This window comes from Psammomys obesus, unplaced genomic scaffold (genome assembly GCF_907164565.1).
Source record: "Psammomys obesus unplaced genomic scaffold, mPsaObe1.curated_primary_1811, whole genome shotgun sequence".
NCBI classification, from domain to species: domain Eukaryota; kingdom Metazoa; phylum Chordata; class Mammalia; order Rodentia; family Muridae; genus Psammomys; species Psammomys obesus.
Window position 1 is genome coordinate 13,202,831 of NW_026587216.1, and position 21,670 is coordinate 13,224,500.

Here is a 21,670-nt window from a genome sequence, read left to right on the forward strand (position 1 = left end):
GATGTTACGACATGGACAAAAAAAAAAAAAAATTCTAATGTGGGAAAGACAAAGCAAGTAAAAGGGGCAGAACAGGCCTTCTGGGGAGCCAGTGGCTCCTAAGGTCAGCACTAAGGTCAGCAGCCGCAGCTTTCCTGAGGACTTTGTGAGTGACTGACATCTGTAAAAACAGATTCCATTTGGCAGGAGCTATGCTCTTAGCTCTTAGCAACATTTTTTAAAACTGACAGTCATCACCCTGGGCTCTGAATGTGGCTGGTGATACCTCTCTGAAGGCTGCAGCATGGAAACCTTACCCGGCTCATTCTCTGGGCTAAAAAGGAGATAGGAAACCAAAAAGCATCTGGTGCGGGAACCAGCAACACTCCATTTTTATGGCCAAATTAGAAAGAGTTGTCACTGCTAGCCATTGTGGAGTTACGCATTGCTGGTCTCAAAGAATTTAGAATAGATTTTACAGATACTATTCTGAGGACTCGAGTTCAATGCAAAGTATGTGCAAGAAAGGTTTTTGTTTTGTTTTGTTTTTTGTCATCAGACTGATAAAGATGCTGCCATGAAGAAGTTTCCAAAATGTGTGGTGGCAAATGAGGCTTGTAATGCAGGTTCATCATGTAAAAATTACAAAATGCAAATAAACCTAAAAATTGACTTAAAAAAAAAACAACCAAATCCTATTTCACAGTGCATGAATAACTTCAAAATACTTCAAAGTACCCCATAAATACAAAAATCCTTATCAGTTAAACTGTACATATTTTAACTTAAAATTTTTATTATTAAAAGTATATATATTTTCATAATTATTTTTATTTTTTATTAATTACAGTTTATTCACTTTGTATCCCTCCTGTACCTCCCTCACACTTCCCCTCCCGATCCCACCCTCCCTCTTCCCCATCCATGTCTCTCTCCCAGTCCACTGAAAAGAGAGGTCCTCCTCCCCTTCCTTCTGATCCTAATCTATCAAGTCTTATCAAGAGTGGCTGCACTGTCTTCCTGGTAAGGCTGCTCCTTCAGCAGGGAAAGGCGATCAAAGAGCAGGCCAATCAGTTCATGTCAGAGACAGTCCCTGTCCCCATTACTATGGAAGCCACTTGGATACTGAACTGCTGTAGGCTACCTCTGTGCAGGGGTTCCAGGCCATCTCCATGAGTGGTCCTTGGCTGGAGTATCAGTTTCAGAAAAAACCCTTGTGCCCAGACTTTTAGGATCTGTCACTGTCCTTGTGACAGTGTCCTCTCCAGATCTTACTATCTCCTACTTTTAAAAGTATATTTTAATTTAAAAATATTGCTCAAATACTCCTGACCAAACATCATTTTAAGGTTTTTTTCTTTATTGTATTGCAAAAGTATACAGACATAGATGTACAGGGATTTTAAAAGTACGGACAGAGAAAGCTGGAGAGACAGCTCTGAAGTTATGAAAGAGTACTGGCTGCTCTTCCAGAGGACCCAGGTTCAATCCCAGAACCCACATGGTAGCTCACACCATCTCTAACTTCAGACCCAACACTCTTTTCTGAGAACTGCATGCATGTAGTGCACAGACAAACGTGCAGGGACTCACACATGAAATAAACAATAGAAAAGATATAGACTAACCTATGAATGAAGAGAGATGCAGAGAGCCAACTATGTGGTGATATAGTATAGACCAATAAGACTAAAGTGATAAATTATTCTTTGGTAATTCACTTGTTTTATTTGCCAGTAATTTATCAGAATTGTCATAAGATTGAAAAAGTCTTCTCTGTCAGTTAATATACATCTACAAGTTAATTTTTAATACCAAAACTATTTTCGGGGGACTAGAAAGATGGTTCAGTGGGTGGAGTGCTCCCAATGCAGCCATGAGGAGCTGAGGTAAGATACTCAATACCTGTGCTTAGCATGAATCTACAACTCCAGTTCTGTAGAATGGAAACAGGCAGATCTCTGGAGCTCACAGCCAGCTATAATGGCCTTATTGGTGAGCTCCAGGTTCAATGCCAAACCATGTCTTAAAAAACAAGATGGAAAATGATTGAGGAAGACATTCAGCATGGAAGTTTGGTGTACACAAGTACACAAACAGAGAGAGAAAAGGGGGTGTTGGGGAAGGAGGAAAAGAGGGAGGAAGAGGGAGAAGAGAGAGAGAGGTACAGAAAAAGAGAGAGAAACTAATAGTCTCTGAGTAGGTGGTCTGTGCTTTATTCAAAGAAGTCCCCTTGGAACATTTAGACATTTTCACTGTTACAAATGCTTTCCTTTTGAGTGGGCAACTTCATAATGATCGTGTTGTACAAAAACGCTTTTTAAGAATGGGATGGTTGCTTGACTTTGTTTTCTGAATATACAGAGTGATGTAGGAATATGCACATTTGTGCTAAGTGTATAGATCTGTTAATTAAGTGCTTACCTTGCAAGGATGACGACTTGGGTTCAATTCTCCAAAATCCATGCTTTAAAAGAAAAAAAAGACAGTTGTGGCTTATGCTTGCCCTGACAGCACTGTGTTTTTTGAGGTTTGGTGACCAAGTAGACTATGATAAGAGCAAGTCTCAGATAGATGGGAGACCCCATCAAAAAAAAGTAAGGTGGGTGGCTGATGGGGGTTGGTCTGGTGCTGTGTATTCAAATGTTAATTATTTTGTCCCCCACCCCTAGGTCTGCTTGCTGTCTTTTAGGAGCAGACACTCGCTGTACCCAAAATGACCTTTTGTAACTTTTGCCTCCCAAGTTATCCATGACTGGATAACAGGATTTCTGACACTGGGCTGAGCAGAAAGAGGGAAGCAGAGCTAAGGTGCACGGTTTTGGGAGAGTCAAGAAAGAGAGAGACCATGAGAGAGATGGAGGAGGGAGGAGAAAGGATGAATTTGGGAAAATAGCTGCAACCATTGGGGACTTTGGGTAGATGGAAGATAAGCTGAGAGTAGTTTAATAGATTAAATATTGTGCTCGGCTCTTTGTTTAGATTTTGAATGAATCATAGTCTCCATATGTGCTTATTTGGGGAAAACTGCTGATGTAAGAGTAACTAATCTTTATTAATAGTTAATATTTGTCAGCCGGTGGCTCCTGAGGAGTAGCATCCAAGGTTGTCCTCATATTTCACCTGCCGAGAAAGAGAGAGAGAGAGAGACTTTCTTTTGAAATCCAAGCCTAGGAATGGTGGGGAATGCTCTTCCATAATGTAATCATCTTTTCTGTTGCTTAGGGACAGTCAAACAAATACGAAGTTTAACATTTTGATGAACAGCATCTGCTTAGGAAAAAGAAATACTGGTAGAATAGCTTTCTTTAGCTTTCCTGAATCTCAAAACCAAGCGAGTCCATGGACCTATGTACTGAGTACTGACATCTGACCAACTGTGCAGGTGAGGGTGGTGGGAGTTGGGCTTCCTGCCTCAGCAAGATTTTAGGAGGTAGCTCCCTAAGATCATTTCTCTTCCAAATCTATGTCCTCTCTCCTATCATGCAGCCTCAGGTCACGGGCATGATGATTTTGAACCATGGCTCTTCTGGGTCAGCTGAGTTTCAGAGAGAATTCATTTCCTATGTTCCCATATTGTCTTCCTTGTGATGACCTTTGTTACTCTTTATAAGCCTATAACTCCTTGAACACTCCTTCCTTGTTCTCTGTTGTAAACCATACCTTTTCTCCATTTGGCCTGTCTTCCTTGTCAAGTCACTCCTTGATGGCTTGACTCTTCCAAAGAGAATAAGAATGTGAACACCGGTGATCAAGGTGTAATTGGGAGCAGTATCAACAGCAGCTTAATATGCACAGGAGCAAAGGAAGTTAAAGGACAGCAAGAATTCATAGGATAAGAGAAAGACAAGGTGAGTGGTTCCCACTTGCTGCAGTCAATGTTTTCAAACGGTTATTAAATTCAAAGTTCACCTATGTGGAAATGTAACAAGAAATAACTAAAGAGTCAGCAACTACTTATACGGCATTGACAAAGGCATGAAAACTCTCAATGCCCTCATACATTACTGATGGGAGAATAAAATTGTTCAGTCACTAGAGTTCATGGTTTTATGGGCCCTCAAACAGTTAAACAGGTAATTTCCAAATGATATACAAATTCTTTTTTTAGATACCTACTCAAAGTGTTAAAGTCAACATTATCCACAATAGTTGAAAGGTATAAACAACTTAAGTGCCTGTCAGCAAAAGAATGGGCACAGAAAATGTATATACACACTTGGCAGAATATTATTCAGCCATAAAAAAGAATGGAGTCCTCATATATGTTACAACACAAATGAACTTGAAGACACTATGCCAAACAAGCAAAACAAATACAAAAAGAGAACAGAGGCAAACAGTAGGTTCTAATTTGGCAAGGGTTAATTCCCTTTAACTGAGCTATACCTTTGAATGAGAACCACCTTGATCCTATAAACCAGACTCAAGTCATTTAGAGCTTTATAATGCATTCCTCTATAAATTTCCTATTGCTTCCATAACAACTTACAACAAAGTTCATACCTTAAAACAGTGCACACTTATTTTATTGACTTATAGTTCTGTAGGTCATGCAAGACCCTCTTGTGCTGAAATCGGTCATCAGCAGGGTAAATTCCTTGGGTTACGGTTGTCTCTATAGCTTCTCCAGATCCAGAAGCCACTAGCATTCTTTAGTGTGGCTGGCTTTTTCCTTCTTCAAGGCACCTGATACAACCTCTTTCTGAGGCTTCTTCTGACTTCACCACCCTTTCTCTAACCATAGCCAGGAAAGCCTGTCAGCTTTTAAGATTCTGTGGCTATATTGACTAACCTATCTGTGTAAACTGAGGTGTTCTAGAGTCTCAAAGAATGTATTTTATTTACATCTGTAAAATTTTATTTACATTTGTAAGGCTATTACAAATAAAGCTGCTATGAACTTAGTTTAGCAAGTATCCTTGTGGTATAGTGAAGAATCTTTTGGTTATATACTCAGAAGTGTTATAGCTGGGTCTTGAAGAACTATTCCAAATTTTCTGAGAAACCTGAAGATTGATTTCCAAAGTTGTTGTTCGCATTTACACTCCCACCAGCAATAAAGGAGTGTTCCCCTTTCTCCATATCCTTGCCAGTATGTTCTGTCACTTGAGATTTTGATTTAGCCATTCTGACTGGTGTAAGATGGAATCTCAGAGTCATTTTGATTTGCATTTTCCTGATGACTAAAGATGCTGAGCATTTCTTTAAGTGCTTCTCATCCATTAGAGATTTCTTTGTTGAGAATTCTCAAATATGTTCATAGCAGCTTTATTCAAAAGAGCAAGAAACTAGGAACAACCTAGATGTCCCTCAACCAAAGAATAGATATTTTTTTTAAAAAAATGTGGTACATTTACATGATGGAATACTACTCAGCTATTAAAAAATAGGAAATTGTGAAATTTGCAGGCAAAATAATGGAACTAGAAAAGGTCATCCTTAGTGTGGTAACCTAGACCCCCAAAAAAACACCTATAATATGTACTTACGTAGAAGTCTATATTAGTAATAAATTACAGGATAGCATGCTACAGTCCACGGACCCAAAGAAAATAATTAACAAGGAGAACCAAAAGGAAGCTTGCATCTCCCTCAGAAGGGGAAATAAATTAGACATTGAAAGTGGATGAAAGAAGAAAACTGGGTGGGAGAGGCGGTAGGAAAGGGAATGACGGTGGGAAGTGAGAGAGCTTGTAGAGGGAGGGAAACCAATGTGAAGCTAACTCTGGGATGAATTGGAGACCGTGACAGGGCAGCCTCCTGGGAGGATGTGGGGGTGACTCTAGCAGAGATTCCTAGCAGCAGGGAATATGGAGACTGAAGTGGTCACCTCCTATAGCCAGGCAAGATTTCCAGTGGAGGGAGGGGGACACCAACCAACCCACAAAACCTTTAACCCTGTCTAAAAGATATGAATGGATAAAGATGGAGCAGAAATTGAGGGAAGGGCCAAACAATGATTGCCCCACCCCATGGGGAGAGTCAATCCCTGACACTGTTAATGATATTGTTCTATGCTTGCACACAGAAGCCTAGCATAACTGTCCTCTGAGAGGCTCCCACCAGCAGCAGCTTGAAACAGATGCAGAGACCAACAGCAAAGCATTAGGCGGAGCTTGAGGAGTCTTGTGGAAGAGTTAGGGAAAGGATAGAGGGTCCTAGAGAAGACAAGAACTTCACAAGACCACCAACAGAGTCAACCAACCAAGGACCATGGGAGCTCACAGAGACAGAACCACCAACCAAAGAGCATGCATGGACTAGACCTAGAACCATATGCAGCTGATGGGCAGCTTTATCTTCATTGTGAGTCCCCTAGAAAGTACAGCAGTGGCTGTCTCTGACATAGACTCTGTTGCCTGCTTTTGGATCCCTTTCCCCTAGCTGGGCTGCTGTGTCAGACCTCAGTGGAAGAGGAGGATGTGTTTAGTCCTGATGTGACTTTGTCACAGCGTGATGGTGGAGGAAGGCTCACCTTTTCTGAGGATAAGGGGAGAGGGGAAAGAGGGTGGAAGGGTAGAACTGGGAGGAGAGTAGAGAGAGTGTGATAGGGATGTAAAGTGAATAAATAAATAATTTTTTAAAAAGAAAAAGTTAAGTAAAAAAAGTTACTTTTGCTCAAAGTTTGACAGGATATAGTTTGTTGTGATGGGAGAAGCATGAGGCAGCTGCTCACACCCATCCACAGTCAGAAAGCAGCAATAAATGCTGGTGCTCACCTCACTTTTTTCTTTGTATTTAGATCAGCTCCCCAATCCATAGAATGGTGTTGCTCACATTTATGGTAGGTGGATCTTCTACCTCAGTTAACCTAGTATAGAAACTCCCTCACAGATATTCCAGAGGATTGCTTCTGTATTGATTCTACATCCCATTATATTCTTTTTTTTCTTTTGTTCTTAATTTTATTCTTATTTTCTTTCATTTTGTTAGAATTTTTTTAATTTTTTATTAATTACACTTTATTCATCTTATATCCCCCCATAAGCCCCTCCCTCCTCCCCTCCTGATCCCACCCTCCCTCCCCTTTCTGCATGCATGCCACTCCCCAAGTCCACTGATAGGGGAGGTTCTCCTCTCCTTTCTGATCTTAGTCTATCAGTTCTCATCAAAAGTGGCTGCATTGTCCTCTACTGTGGCCTGGTAAGGCTGCTCCCCCCTCAGGGGGAGGTGATCAAAGAGCAGGCCAATCAGATTATGTCAGAGGCAGTCCCTCTTCCCATTACTATGTAACCCACTTGGACACTGAACTGCCATGGGCTACATCTGTGCAGGGGTTCTAGGTTATCTCCACGAATAGTCCTTGGTTGGAGTATGAGTCTCTGGGAATTTCCCTGTGTTCAAATTATCTTGTTCTGTTGTTCTCCTTGTGGAGTTCCCATCCCCTCCAGCTCTTACTATTTCCCACTTTTTATATAAAATTCCATTCATTCTGCCCATATTCTTAATAAGGAATAACCATCACATCTTCTGTTAAGCCTCCCATTGCCTGTTGGGTAAAGTGTTTACAGTTGCTGAGGACTGGAATAAAGGCATCTTTCTGGACCATGTATTCTTCACAGAAGAATGCCACAGTTTCAAGAGCTACTATTAAAATGAAGGTGTAGCCCTAGGCTGTGCCCATTCTGAGGCCATCTCTGAACATGTTTCAAAAAGAGTTCTATCTCAAGCAGAACACCTGATCTGCATAACTGCTAGTCAATGCATGATCTGTAATTATCAAGCCCCAAGTCATCTTTACTGTCATTTCAATAATCAGTTTTTATAGACTTTTATATCCCAGGTTAGCAGACCAAGTTGCCAGTGTGCTTATTCCACATGTTTGGAAAATGGTACACAGAAGCATCAGATGATTTAGACTTGTACTAAAGGGAAGAAAGGTAATGCATTATAATAAGTGAAGGCAATGCCACTGAAGGACTGGGCACTGACCTGTGCTATTGCGTGCACTCTTTAAGCTCATGCTTAGGTTTCTCACCTCCGGCTTCTGACTCTCCCCTGCATCTGGTATCTGCTAGCTATGTAGCTTATAAGTGGAGACAATAATTGCTCCCATGTCCCAAAAGGGAAGATACAGCACATCATCTACAACAGGGCTGACTTTCATTTCTGTGGAATCTTCAAGGTCAACACCCTTACTGGGCACATCATGGAACAACGGGACCATGGACAGTCTTTAAACATCTTAATAGTTTTATTCTAAAGATGAGGAAAAAAAGCTTAAAGTAAGGGTTCCAACCAATCTGAGAATATTAACTTCTACTCAGTGCAGGAAAAATATCCTGTTTCCATAATCGTATTGAGTTTCTTGGGTTCACTTTGCTTCCTCTGCTTCTGGATGACTAGCGTTCTCCTGACTAGAAGCATACACTGAGAAACTCTGAAAGTGTCTGTGGTCTTTGGCCACATGCCTCTTACTTTCCTCCTTATGAAGTGCAAAAATTCTTTCTCTGCAAAATCCTTTTGTGGTGAACTCTAACCTTTACAAAATGCTGACCTCTGACCTTTATAAAATGCCAGTTGACTATTTTGGGTCATTAATAGCTTGCATCACATGGAGAAACCTGAGGAAATTCTAGCAAACACTGACCCCAAGCCCAAGAGATAGACAAATACTGAAATTGAAGCTTGTCACACACCATTCTTCTGCTTCTCCTGTGGAGCTCTGCAGAGGCTCACTTTATGAGAAAATAGCTGAGGTGGCTGCAGAGACACCACAGCTCTCTGCTACTCTGGGATTCTAGAGAGCAGTGTTGACAGTGATGAAGGCCACTACTCCACATGTATATGTACATACGTGTGTATGTTTGTACACATATATGTGTATTTGTATGACTATATGTTTGTAAACATAAGAGTATACATGTGTAAATGTGTACATTTATATGTACGCCCATGTGTGTGCTTATGTATGCGTGTGCATCAGATTACACATATGTATGCATCTGTGTATATGTGCATACATACGTGAATTTGTATGTATTCATGTGTGTATGTCTACAAATCTGTGTATATTTGTACCTGTGTATGTGTTTGGGGGTATTTACTTAGGAATGTATATGATGTGTATGTGTGTTCCTGTCCATGGCAGTGTCTTGCACTGTGGGACAGCTGCTCATGGCAGGACAGGAAGAATCTAAAGGCCCCACACCCTGAAAGAACACCCAGGATTTGTGCCCCTGCTGATAAAGCAAAGATTTGCTGTTAAAAATCTTGGAATATTACAAAGAGTAAATTAGGTCTACTTTCTTTATTTTTACTACTTAAATTTTAAAAATGTAACCAGACACTGGAATTGCCCATAAAATATTAAATTTTAAAATAATAATTTCTATTTTAAAAAATTAATACATAATGTGGTTTTCACTACTTGTCCTTCTCCCTCAAGAAAGTTTTCAAATCCTGTCTAGTCAGAAATACTATAATAGCTGGGAAGAGTAGTGAATACCTGTAATCTCAGCACTCAGGGGGTCAGAGGCAGGTGTACTTCTGTGATTTCGAGACTAGCTGGCTCTTCAAAGTGAGTCCAGCACAGCCAAGACTACACAGAGAAACCCTGTCAAAGGAAAGAAAGAAAGAAAAAAAAAGAAAGAAAGAAAGGAAGGAAGGAAGGAAGGAAGGAAGGAAGAAAGGAAGGGAAGAGAAGAGAAGAAAAAAAGAAAAGAAAAGAAAAGAAAAGAAAAGAAAAGAAAAGAAAAGAAAAGAAAAGAAAAGAAAAGAAAAGAAAAGAAAAGAAAAGAAAAGAAACACTGTCATACTGTTTTTTATCCCCGTACCCATCACAGCACCAGGCACACAACCAGGACTAAAGAAGGGGCAATTGAATAATAGATAACAAATATTGTGAAACAACCATTGTTTGCTTTTCATTAACCAATAACCTATTTATGTTAATGCATTCATTCTCAAATATCCATCCAGTGATATAATAACCTCTGGGTACTATGTTAGTTGTGAAGCTACAGACAAAGTACACAGACCTCTGCCTTCAAAGACCTGAACTCACTGTGAGTGGGAGCTGTAAGAACAAGAACAGCAAGAATAATTATAAGCCAAACCATGAGAGCAGAGATTTAAAAAAAAAAAAAAAAAAAAAAAAAAGCTGAGTGTGGTCAAAGCATTAAAAAGAGGGACTTAGAAAATAAAGAGAAAAAGAAACTCGTCATAATCACACATCTGGAACTCCAGGAGGCTAAGAAAGCCTGCCTGGACTATATAGCAAGGTGAAGGCCAGCCTGGTCTACCTAGCAAGGTGAAGGCCCACCTAAGTTACAGCCTGGACAACATAGCAAGACCTCTCAGTATACAGATAAAAAGGACTGGGGATGTAGCTCAAAAGCCCTGGTGCAATCCTCAGCTCTGCAAAACAAAAAAGAGAAGGAAGTGAAAGGGGTAGAGAGGAGGGAAGAACAGACAAAGATGGGTAAGCCAGAAAAGGTGGCTGAAAGTTTAACTGGCTGATTACAGAGCCATACATCAGAGCTAGGTGTCCAAGGAAAGTTAAGAACTGTGGCCATGAGGGTTTTCAGTCGACATGCACTGACCCTCCAGGGCTGGAGGCAGGTGGTAAGACTCCTCCGTTGGTAGAACCCTAAGCAAATGTGTATGTAGGGAGAGGAGCCCCACCAGCACCCTGTTCTGGGGGTTGTCACAATGGGGGCTGACTGCAGACACAGTCTGTAGAGTTATTTTCTGGTTAAGCAGGAGTAGCTCCATAGTACAATCCCTTCTGTGTCCCAGACAGACTCAAACTTAAGCCAACTTTCCTCTACAAAAAGGTAAATGGGCCACTTTGATTAGAATCCCAGTGTCTTCTAGATCTACTTAATCTATTCTTGCTTGCTCCACCCTGAAGGTTGACATTTATGTGTCACCACAGACTGAATGTCTCCGCTCTGTGAGAAGACAGATTAGCACCTTTGGACACTGTGTGACATTCCTCAACCATTTGCCACCACCCTGCCTGGGTGATGTCACTTGAAGGTGAGGAAATAGAACAATTGCTCCTTGTCCTCTGTGCTGAGCTTGAAGGCAGAAATGGCAGCTAAGGAAGGTCACTTTCCCCTTCACAGTGCAAAGTATGTGTAAGTTACTCCCTCTGGAAGCCAGCTTGTCCTCTCCTGGATCTCCCCTTGTCTTGTCCAACTTATAAGAAACTTTGTAAGAGTTTCATCATTTTAAAATCCCAAAAAAAAAAAAACATGGTATATACTCACTCATAAGTGGTTATTAGACATATAATATAGGATAAACATACTAAAATCTATACTCCTAAAGAAACCCTAACGAAGACTCTCAATCCTCATTCAGAAGGGCAAATGCAATAGACATTGGAAGTGAGAGAAGACAGAGTCCAGAACAGGCCTACCACAGAGGGCCTCTGAAAGACTCTACTGATTGCGGTATCAAAGCAGATGCTAAGACTCAGAGCCAAACTTGGGCAGAAAGCAGGGAATCTTAGGAAAGAAGGGGGAGATAGAAAGACCTGGAGGGGACAGGAACTTCACAAGGAGACCAACAGAGGAAAAAAAAAAAAACTGGGCCCTGGGGGCCCTGCAGAGAATGATACCCCAACCAAGGACCATACAAGACTACCTAAAACCCCTGCTCAAATGTAGCCCATAGACTCAGTCTCCAAGAAGGAATTCCTAGTAAGGGGAACAAGGGCTGTCTCTGACATGAACTCAGTGGCCAGCTCTTTGATCACCTCCCTTTTGGGAGGTGCAGCCTTGCTAGGCCACAAAGGATGACAATGCAGCCAGACCTGATGAAATCTGATAGGCTAGGGTTAGAGGGAAGGGGAAGAAGTCCTCCCCTATATGAAGACTAGGAAAAGGGCATAGAGGGAGAATAGGGAGGGTGGGATTGGGAGAAGAGAAGGGAGGGGGCCACAGCTGGGATACAAAGTGAATAAATTGTAACAAATAATAAATAAACAAAAAAAAAAAAAGGAAAAAAAATCCCTAAATGACAAAACAGTAAGGGTTGTTGCTAGTGTAGAAGTGGACATACAAAAGAATGTTCCTTATTTCATTTTTCTTTGTCTTTGATGACTTGGAAACTATTATCTGCAAGAGTTCAAATACACTAATATTTCTCCCATGAGTGAGCAAGACCAATTGAATTCTTTCCCACTTAAGTTTCAGAGTCAAGATGCCAAATGGGAAGACTAGTTCCCAGGTTCATAGCAGTTCCTGAAATTCCAGGCTGAAAGTCTTAAAATTGTAGGCTAGAGGTCTCTTATCTTCTATGTGGTACCAAAACATCCTCCATTAGTGGCACTTGTTCTGCCTCAGTAGACTTCCTATTCAGAGGTAGGTTTTTCTCACACATTGCAAACCCTTGGGTGAGTGAAAATTCGGTATTGTTCAAAGGGCTTAGCCACAGTAATGCTGCCCTTTGGAGTCAGATTTTCAATCTTCCTTCTATTTTATATTATTTTATTTAATTATTTACTGTAATTAATGCATTTATTCAGGCTTTTTGATTCAGGGACTCATGTATCCCAGGTTGGCCTTAAATTCACTATGTAGCTGAGGATACCCTGGTGTTAGGAGATAGTTTCCTGAGCCCATTCATCTCAGAAACAAGTTGCATCTTGCCTGGCAGTGTCAAAACTGCACTCCCTCACCGTGTGCCCCCATTCTTTAAAAATGTTATACAACCTCCCTTCAAGAACTCAGTTCAGAACCTGAACTGGACACCTCCTTTCAAATGCAGAAGATAAACCTTGCATTTTAAGCTTCTGTCTCTGAAGTGAGTTTTCTTGGTTTCCACCCTGACCCCAACACTTGGACTTCTAATTTTCTTTTCTCTGCTCCCAAGTGCGAGGATTACAGGTGTACACTGCCACACTTGGTTCACACTTCCTTTATCAGGCCGATCAGAATGTAACTAATATATGTCCAGATTTAAAATGTTTTGGATTTTTTGTACATGTATTAGAGTTTACTGCTATTTGCCTTTTTTACTTTTTAAAATTCCTTACTGTTAGGATCTGAGTAAACTTGTATGGCCATTGGCATCATTAAAAGGGACAGCTTTTACGATTACCATTAACACACAAATGTTATGTTCTTTACACCTAAATCTGCATTTGGGGATTACTGGTAAAGAATATTAAATGGAAAAAAAAATGAACACAGGTAGTCATTCATAACAATACTGTTTATGACCATAGGAAAAAATAGAAGATTTTTAAATTTCACATATGAATTTTAAAAAAAAGAAATAAAAAGGGAAGGACATCACTGCTCCTAGATATTGGAGGAGAAAGTATGTTGTAGATAAAAAAGAGAGCTTAGAGAGAGGCAGGGATGTCTGGAAGAGTCCAATGTGAACATGACCAGACTGAGCTAGGCCATGTGAGGAGAGGGGGAGGGGAGAAGGTAGAGCCAAAACAAGAGGCCAGGAGGATGAAGAATAAACAAATGGGCCAGGTAACCATAATGGTCGGATTACATAGGGAAGAGCAGCTGGGAGAAGGGAAGCCTGGCCCCTTGGCTGGAAAATTTAGGGTAGGGGGTGGGGTTTCCCAGCCACACCCTCTACCCAGTAGATTCTGCAGTAAGTTGGAGACCAGGTCTGCTTTTATATGTTCATCCCAGGTTGAAGACCTAACAATATAGTTAGGGAGGTTTGATATATTTTACCATAAACTCCTCTCTGTAATGAAGTGGTAAGCATACACTAAACGCGGAAACTGGCCTAAAATGTTCAAGTTTTACTGAGAACCTGCTGTAGAGGAAAGAGTAAGGTACTGAGGAAACAGGCTGTATGATCCTCACACATTTCCACGGTGCAAGAGAGCCTTGAATATTCCTCAGAAATGCTTAGGACCCCAGGGAAGGAAGTATGAGCTGCTGTGAGAGCCTATCAATAGTCAGCCACAGGGAGAGGCAATTTCGTCTTGTAACACTGAATGAGAAAGTCAGAGCACACACGTGATATGAGGGCACACAACCAAGTGAATTGTGTTCAATTCAGAAGACCAAAACACTAGTAGCTAAAAGTAATGTCACCAGTCTTACAATACTATCTTATGAATACACACGTCTATTTTATGGAAATGTTTTTCAAACAGGATGGCTGCTTTGACCCTCTTTGGCACTGTCATCAGTAGAGTGGTTACTGCGCTTCAGGCTACTGTGCTTTAAAGAATGTCACGTGGACTTGCATTTGCATTTGTAATCCTGCCATCCATATACCCAGTTGTAAAAATTCTTGAGGTGTGGTGTAGAAATTAAAGAGACAGGATGAGTTTTAGCCAACTGCTCACCCCCTTGTATTTTCTGAACAGTTTGTTCCCTACAAAGCTAAGTGCTGAAAATGTTGAGTGCTACTCCTGAGTAGAACACTCCCAGTCAGATATATGGTCCCACAACACAGCAGCCAGGCCTGCTCCCAGGGCCCCTTCCCTCTTTTAACACTTGCTAAAAGCAGTGTGAACCCTCTAATGTGATTCAGAAAAGCCCATTCTTCCGGAATGCACACTGCATTTCTATTAGAGGGTATCTGTTTACTCTAGCCAGGTGCTCTAGTCACATTCAAATTGGATGTGCTACTTAAAATATGTATAAATTGATTTAAATTTGATGAAAGGGGGTAATCCATGTATTTTTATGTTACCTGATATATAGAAAGAATGGACAGTAGGACATTTCATTTTGACCTGGTTTTTGCGTCTTCAGTTTCTAATTTTGCTGATACCCATCCTCTCCCTTTCCTGCTTGCTTCTGAGGCAGAGTCCCTTGTTTTTCTTCTCCACCAGAAGCAGTGGCTTCATAAATACAGCGTCCGTATCTCCTTCTGTATCAACTTCAATGAGTCAAATCAGCAAATCAGGCTGGTTCAACTGGTGTCTAAATAGCTTGATTAAATCCTTGCAGACTTCATAACACTGATGTGCCTTTAATTCTTATTGGAGACATGCTGCCATACTCTTAAAAGATTAATCTCTTACCTAGCCACCTTCTTGGAACTTTATCATCTGTTAAGATGTACCAAATGTCAGCAGTGTTACCTACAGTCAATATCTAACAGGAATCTGGCACTAGACTGCTCTTTTGACTTCTTAATTGGCAACAGGCGCACATGCAAATACAACAGGTCATGTCAATGAGGTATCTCAAGCACAGTGGTAACTCCTTTAAGAACTTTGTCTTCTGTCAGATGACATGAACTGTATAAATCTACATTGATGCCATTATCATCCACCTTTTATGATGAGAAAGTGAAGGCGGGAGATGGTAAGAAATATGATTGTATTTACCAGCCATTGTATTTTTACCCACCATCCTTCAAATCAAAACCTGGATATCAGGCATGACCACTACTGTTAACCTCAAGTTTAAAAACACTCAATCAGGGAACTGGAGATGGAGCCCAGTGGTTAAGAGCACTGACTGTTCTCCCAGAGGACTTTGGTTCCATATGATGGCTCACAACCATTTGCAACTCCTCTTATGATACCCTTTTCTGCTCTTCTCGGACACCAGGCACACAAGTGATACACAGACATACATGCAGACAAAATACCCCTGCACATAAAAAAAAAGTAATAATTATAATTAGAAGGTAAATAAATAAATAAAAGGATGTTTAAAAATCCCATCAATAGTGCTCATATCTGGCCTCTGTGTCTCAGTTGAGGGCGAGTTAGGCAAACCAAAAAAACCTCTCAAATCATGAAAATGACACTTATTTGAAAAACCTGAATTCTGATCATCTGTGCTTCAAAATTGTAACCAAGTTCCCAGAACATAAGTAAGACTGATTTCTCTAATTTTTGAAATGTCTTTTAAGAAGTAGAACTGATAGGGAAGGTCCTTCTCCCCTTCTATTTGACCCTAGCCTATCAGGTCTCATCATGAGTAGCATAGGGGGAGAAGAGGCCCTGAAGGTGCAATTACGAGGAGACAAGGGAGGGGGTCACAGCCAGGGTACAAATTGAATAATTTATAATAAATGATAATAATAAAAATATATATTGACATAAAAAATAAGTAGAACTGGCCTTCCTCTTTTCGCCATCTTGGCACCTGTGAAGGCCTGCTGGAAACAGTACTTCTTTTTTTAATTAATTTATTTTTATTTATTACAATTTATTCACTTTGTATCCCAGCTGTAGCACATTCCTTCATCCCCTCCCAATCCTGCTCTTCTTCCATCTTCTCCTCCCATGCCCCTCTCCAGTCTACTGATAGGGGAGGTCCTCCTCCCCTTCCATCTGACCCTTGCCTATTAGGTCTCATCAGGACTGGCTGTGTTGTCTTCCTCTGTAGACTGGTAAGGCTGCTCCCCACATGACAGGGAAGGTGGTCAAAGGGCCAGCCACTGAGTTGATGTCAAAGACAGCCTCCATTACTAGGGAACCCAGTTGGAAACTGAGCTGCCATGGGCTATATCTGTGCAGGAGTTATAGGTTATCTCCATGAATGGTCCTTGGTTGGAGTATCAGTCTCAGAAAAGAGCCCTGGGCCAAGATTTTTTGGTTCTGTTGCTCTCCTTGTGGACAGGATAGAGAGCTCCAGTCCCACATAGGTCTTTCTATCATCCCCGTCTTTCATAAGATTCCCTGCACTCTGTCCAAAGTTTGGCTATGAGTCTCAGCATCTGCTTCAATACCCTGCTGGGTAGTCTTTCAGAGGCCCTCTGTGATAGGCTCCTGTCCTGTTCCCTGTTTTCTCCCTCTTCCAATGCCCATGGGAACAGGACTTCTAAGCAGCAAATATGTCTGGATGTCTGGATGGCTGTGGTGCAAGGCAATTTTTGCTGGCTAGAAGCGAGGTCTCTGGAACCAAAGAGAGCACAAAGCCCTTCTTAAATACTGAAAGTGTTTATGCCTGAGATGAAACTAAATTCTACTTAGTCAAGAGATGTGCTTTTGTGTATAAAGCAAAAAACAACACAGTCACTCCTGGAGGCAAACCAAACAAAACCAGAGTGATCTGGGGAAAAGTAACTCGGGCCCATGGAAACAGTGGCATGGTTTATGCCAAATTCTGAAGCAACCCTCCTGTGAAGGCCATTGGACACAGAATCCATGTGATACTGTATCCTTTCCGGATTTAACCTAATGAAAAGTAAATAAATAAAAGTGGATTTGCACATAAACGAAGAAGAAGTAGAACTGTGTGGCTGGGTAGATGGTTTGTAAATGGGACCCTGGGGAAACAGGCAAGGTAGAAGACTACTTGGGTTAAATCTCTGAGCTCTGATGGCAAGGTCCTTAGCAACAGAAAGACTGAGCTGAGGAAAGTGAAGAGCACTAGGTGGGCCTGACACCATGAATCAACAGGAGTGCAATATGCCAGGGAGTAAAAGGGATGGTGAGAGGAGCCCTTGGCAGTGGACTGTGAGAAACGAGCTTTAGACATCCACAGACATAACTCTTCCAGACCCTCCCTGAATGCAGTGCTCAAAGGTAAATCTCACTACCATTTGTCAAAAACTTGGGAAAGAATTACATAGTTACCCATTTGCCTTTCTGAATGAGGACTGAGCATCTTACCCAGGGTCCTCCTTCTTGCTTAGCTTCTTTAGATGTACAGATTTTAGTATGATTATCCTGTATTATATGCCTAATATCCACTTCTAAGTGAGTATATACCATGTGTGTCTTTCTGCATCTGGGTTACCTCACTCAGGATGATCTTTCCTACTTCTCACCATTTGCCTGCAAATTTCATGATTTCCTTGTTTTTAATTGCTGAGTCGTATTCCATTGTGTAAATGTACCACAATTTCTGTATCCATTCCTCTGTTGAGGGACATCGAGGTTGGTTCCAGATTCTGGCTATTACAAATACAGCTGCTACTAAAAGACCAAGGAATTAAAACTTAGTTTTGGGGGGTTATTGAAATAAAGTTTAAAGCAGGAGCCTGAACGAAGGCCAGGCAGGTGGAGACATATCCAGCCATCTGCAGGAAAGAACTAGCCTTACTGCATTATTTTCCTGCCCAGTAGAGATACTGTTGCTAGACAATCCACCACATGGCCATACCAGAACCATTTATGGACTTTAAGCCTAAAGTAAACCAATCATTTCAAAAGTCAATTTCCCTTACCCAATCATGTAACATCAAGCCATGCAACTCCCTGCTTGTGGTTTTGCCCTTTAAAAACCTTGTTCCCCTAGACTGCCACACTGCTTTCCTCTCCTGCTTCCACAGGGAGTTTGGGACCCCAGCTCAAGCTTGTATTCAATAAATCTTCATGTGCTTTGCAGGAGAGTCTATTCCTGATGGTCACTGGGGGTCTCACAAACTGGACATAACACTACGAACATGGCTGAGCAAATGTCCTTGTTGTATACTTCAGCACATTTTGGATATATGCCCAGGAGTAATATAGCTGGATCTTGAGGTAGCACTATTCCTAATTTTCTGAGAAAGTGCCCGATTGATTTCCAAAATGGAAATGTAAATGTAAATGTTTACATTCCCACCAGCAGTGGAGGAGGGTTCTCCTTTCTCCACATCCTCTCCAGTATGTATTGTCACTTGAGTTTTTCATCTTAGCCATTCTGATGGGTGTAAGGTGAAATCTCAGGGTTGTTTTGATTTGCATGTACTAGATGACTAAGGATGTTGAGCATTTCTTTAAGTGTTTCTCTGGCATTGGTTGATCCTCTATTGTGAAGTTTCTGTTTAGATCTGTTCCCCATTTTTAAATTGGATTACTTGATCTGTTGCTGTTTAACTTCTTGAGTTTTTTATATATTCTGGATATTAGCCCTCTGTCAGATATAGAGGTGGTGAAGAGCCTTTCCCAATCTGTAAGCTGTCATTTTATTCCAATAACAGTGTCCTTTGCTTTACAGAAGGTTTTCAGTTTCATGAGGTCCCATTTATTGATTGTTGATCTTAGAGCCTGTGCTGCTGGTGTTCTGTGCAGGAAGTTGTCTCCTGTGCCAATGAGTTCAAGGCTCTTCCCCACTATTTCTTCTAGTAGATTTAGTGTGACTGGTTTTATGTTGAGGTCTTTGATCCACTTGGACTTTAGTTTTGTGCTAGGTGATAAGTATGGATCTATTTGCATTTTTCTACTTGTAGACATCCAGTTAGACAAGCACCATTTGTTGAAGATGCTATCTTTTTTTCATTGTATGGTTTTGGCATCTTTGTCAAAAATCAGGTATACATAAGTGTGTGGGTTTATTTCTGGATCTTCTATTCAAATCCATTGATCTACCAGTCTTTTTCTATGCCAGTACCATGCAGTTTTTATTACTGTTACTCTATAGTACAGCTTAAGATCAGGGATGGAGAGGAACAAGACAGGAGCCTACCACAGAGAGCCCCTGAAAGACTCTATCCAGCAGTGTATCAAGGCAGATGCTGAGACTCATAGCCAAACTTTGGGCAGAGTGCAGGGAATCTTATGAAAGAAGGAAAGTTCAACAAGGAGAGCAACAGAACCAAAAAATCTGGGCATAGAGGTCTTTTCTGAGACTGTTACTCCAACCATGAACCATGCATGAAGATAACCTGGAACCCCTGCACAAAGGTATCCCATGGTAGCTCAGTCTCCAAATGGGCTCCCTGGGAAAGGGAACAGAGGCTGTCAATGACATGGACTCAGTGGCTGGCTCTTTGATCACCTCCCCCCGGAGTTGAGGGCTGCCTTACCAGGCCACAGAGGAGGACAGTGCAGACAGTCCTGATGAGATCTGATAGACTAGGGTCAGATGGAAGGAGAGGAGGACCTCCCCTATCAGTGGACTGGGGAAAGGGCATGGGAGGAGAAGAAGGCGGAAGGGCAGGACTGGGAAGGGACGAAGGAGGGGGTTACAGCTTGAATACAAAGTGAAGAAGTTGTAATAAATTTTTTAAAAAGAAAAAAAAGGGTGTTGATGAAACCTTTCCCCTGCTCCCCCACCCCCACCCTCACTCAGGTTTGCACCTGGCCACTCCCTTTAATAAACTCCTCCACTGCACCATTTCTTACTTCCCCAGTCCCCCATCTCCCACCCCAGCCCCAGTGAAACCTCACAGGCTCTTTATGTTAATGAATTTTCCTCAACTTTTGCCTCCCTGGCAGCTGCAGAAGCAAGGTCCAATGGGATCTGTATGGAACCCAGAGGAGCAAGAGGTACCAGAACAGGTAGCAGGCTGCTCCCTGAGGAGGAAGCTGGCCAGGAGACTCACCTGGAGGCAGGAGGAGGGAGAGAGATGAGAACAAAGAAATTATAAGACACTAAGTGTGAGCTAAATTGAGTTATTAATGGGTCTAAATAAGACACTCCCTGAGGATCTCAGCAATTAAGGAGGAAGTGATGTCTGGTAGAAGCTAGGAATCTGCACTGACCAGACTGAAGTGGTGGTTTTAGTAGCCTATTTCCCACTTGCCTGTCCTGCAGCCTCAGAGCGCATCGGTTTTATAAGCCAACACTGCCTCCCCGTGGTTGCAATGATACTAAAGCATGGAGGTCCAGGTACCATCCTCCTCTTTTTAAAGAAATCAGATGGTTTTTTTTTTGTTTTGTTTTTGTTTTTGTTTTTGTTTTTTTTCCCTGTTAACATACCCGTGGACCCAGCATTCAGCTGGAAGAGGCAAGGAGGATCACTGGAGAGTTCAAAGAAAGGCAACTTGGTCTACTCAACAAGCCCCAAACAAACAAAAAAAAAAAGTGCTGACATATTTTTAATTCTATGTCTAGTCATCTATAGAAGCACAAAATTAACAGAAATCTAACTATACTTCAATCCATATACTATTTCAATAGACTGTGTTTTGTTCATGAAATAAGCATCTGTTGGCATTTGCCATGTGCTGTGGGGCTGGCATACTAGTTAGCAAACTACAACCACTGTTCTTAAGAGAGGACAAAAGAGAGAGAGTGAGAATGAGAGATGACAGAGACAGAGAGACACAGAAAGAGAAGGGAGATATACTTGAATTATGCTGTTCATTTTATTGTACTATAAAAAATAAAAAAAAACTGGGGTAAGAAAAATGAAAGAAATAGACAGGAACATGTCTTCCAGAACAGGGTCTGATAAAGCCAGTTTGAGGAAGAAGCATTAGAAAGAATGAGAAAGTATTCCAGATTAAATTGTCTGGAGAAAAATTCTCCAGGTTAATATAAAAGAGAATGTTATAAAAGCAAGAAGTGCTGATGAGGAATCCCGGCAGATGGGGTCTGGGGAAGGAAATGGGTACAGGGGCAGGAAGTCACAGGGAGGTACTTCGTATCATGAAGACCTTTGAACTTCTGGGTAGGAACCACACTGGCTGCTACATGAAAACCATGCAGCAGCATTGGGACAACACCAGCTGTGTGCCACATGTTAAGGCAATATCTATAGAGCTTGCTAAGGCAGTCTATATAGCTTTGAGAGCAAAGTGGGGAGAAGACTGTGAGACCTGAGCAGCTAATGCCAACCTTAATAAGGAGAGTTTTCCAGGAGAGCCAACATTTCCAGAGAAGATGAGGGAAGGAGAGGGTATAGGCAGTTAGTACCATTGAGAAATCTTTTAGGACATAATATCGCAGACCCATGGGAGACAGCTACAGATAAGTGATGTGAGTTCAACTTTCAAGGAAAAGAGATTTGAAAAACCATGCAGGTGTTTTCTACTTGTTTAAATAATATATAAAGTGTGGCATAGAAGAAAAAAACCTAGGGAATGAGCAAAGAGAGAGAATAGCAGACTAGAAAGGGACAAATGAACAACCACCTG

At 41.4% G+C, this 21,670-nt stretch overlaps 1 pseudogene; it reads left to right on the forward strand.

The window, feature by feature from the left end:
• The first annotated feature begins 16,721 nt into the window (after positions 1 to 16,721).
• Positions 16,722 to 17,055, forward strand: LOC129673738 (60S ribosomal protein L35a-like; annotated as a pseudogene).
• The last annotated feature ends 4,615 nt before the right edge of the window (positions 17,056 to 21,670 follow it).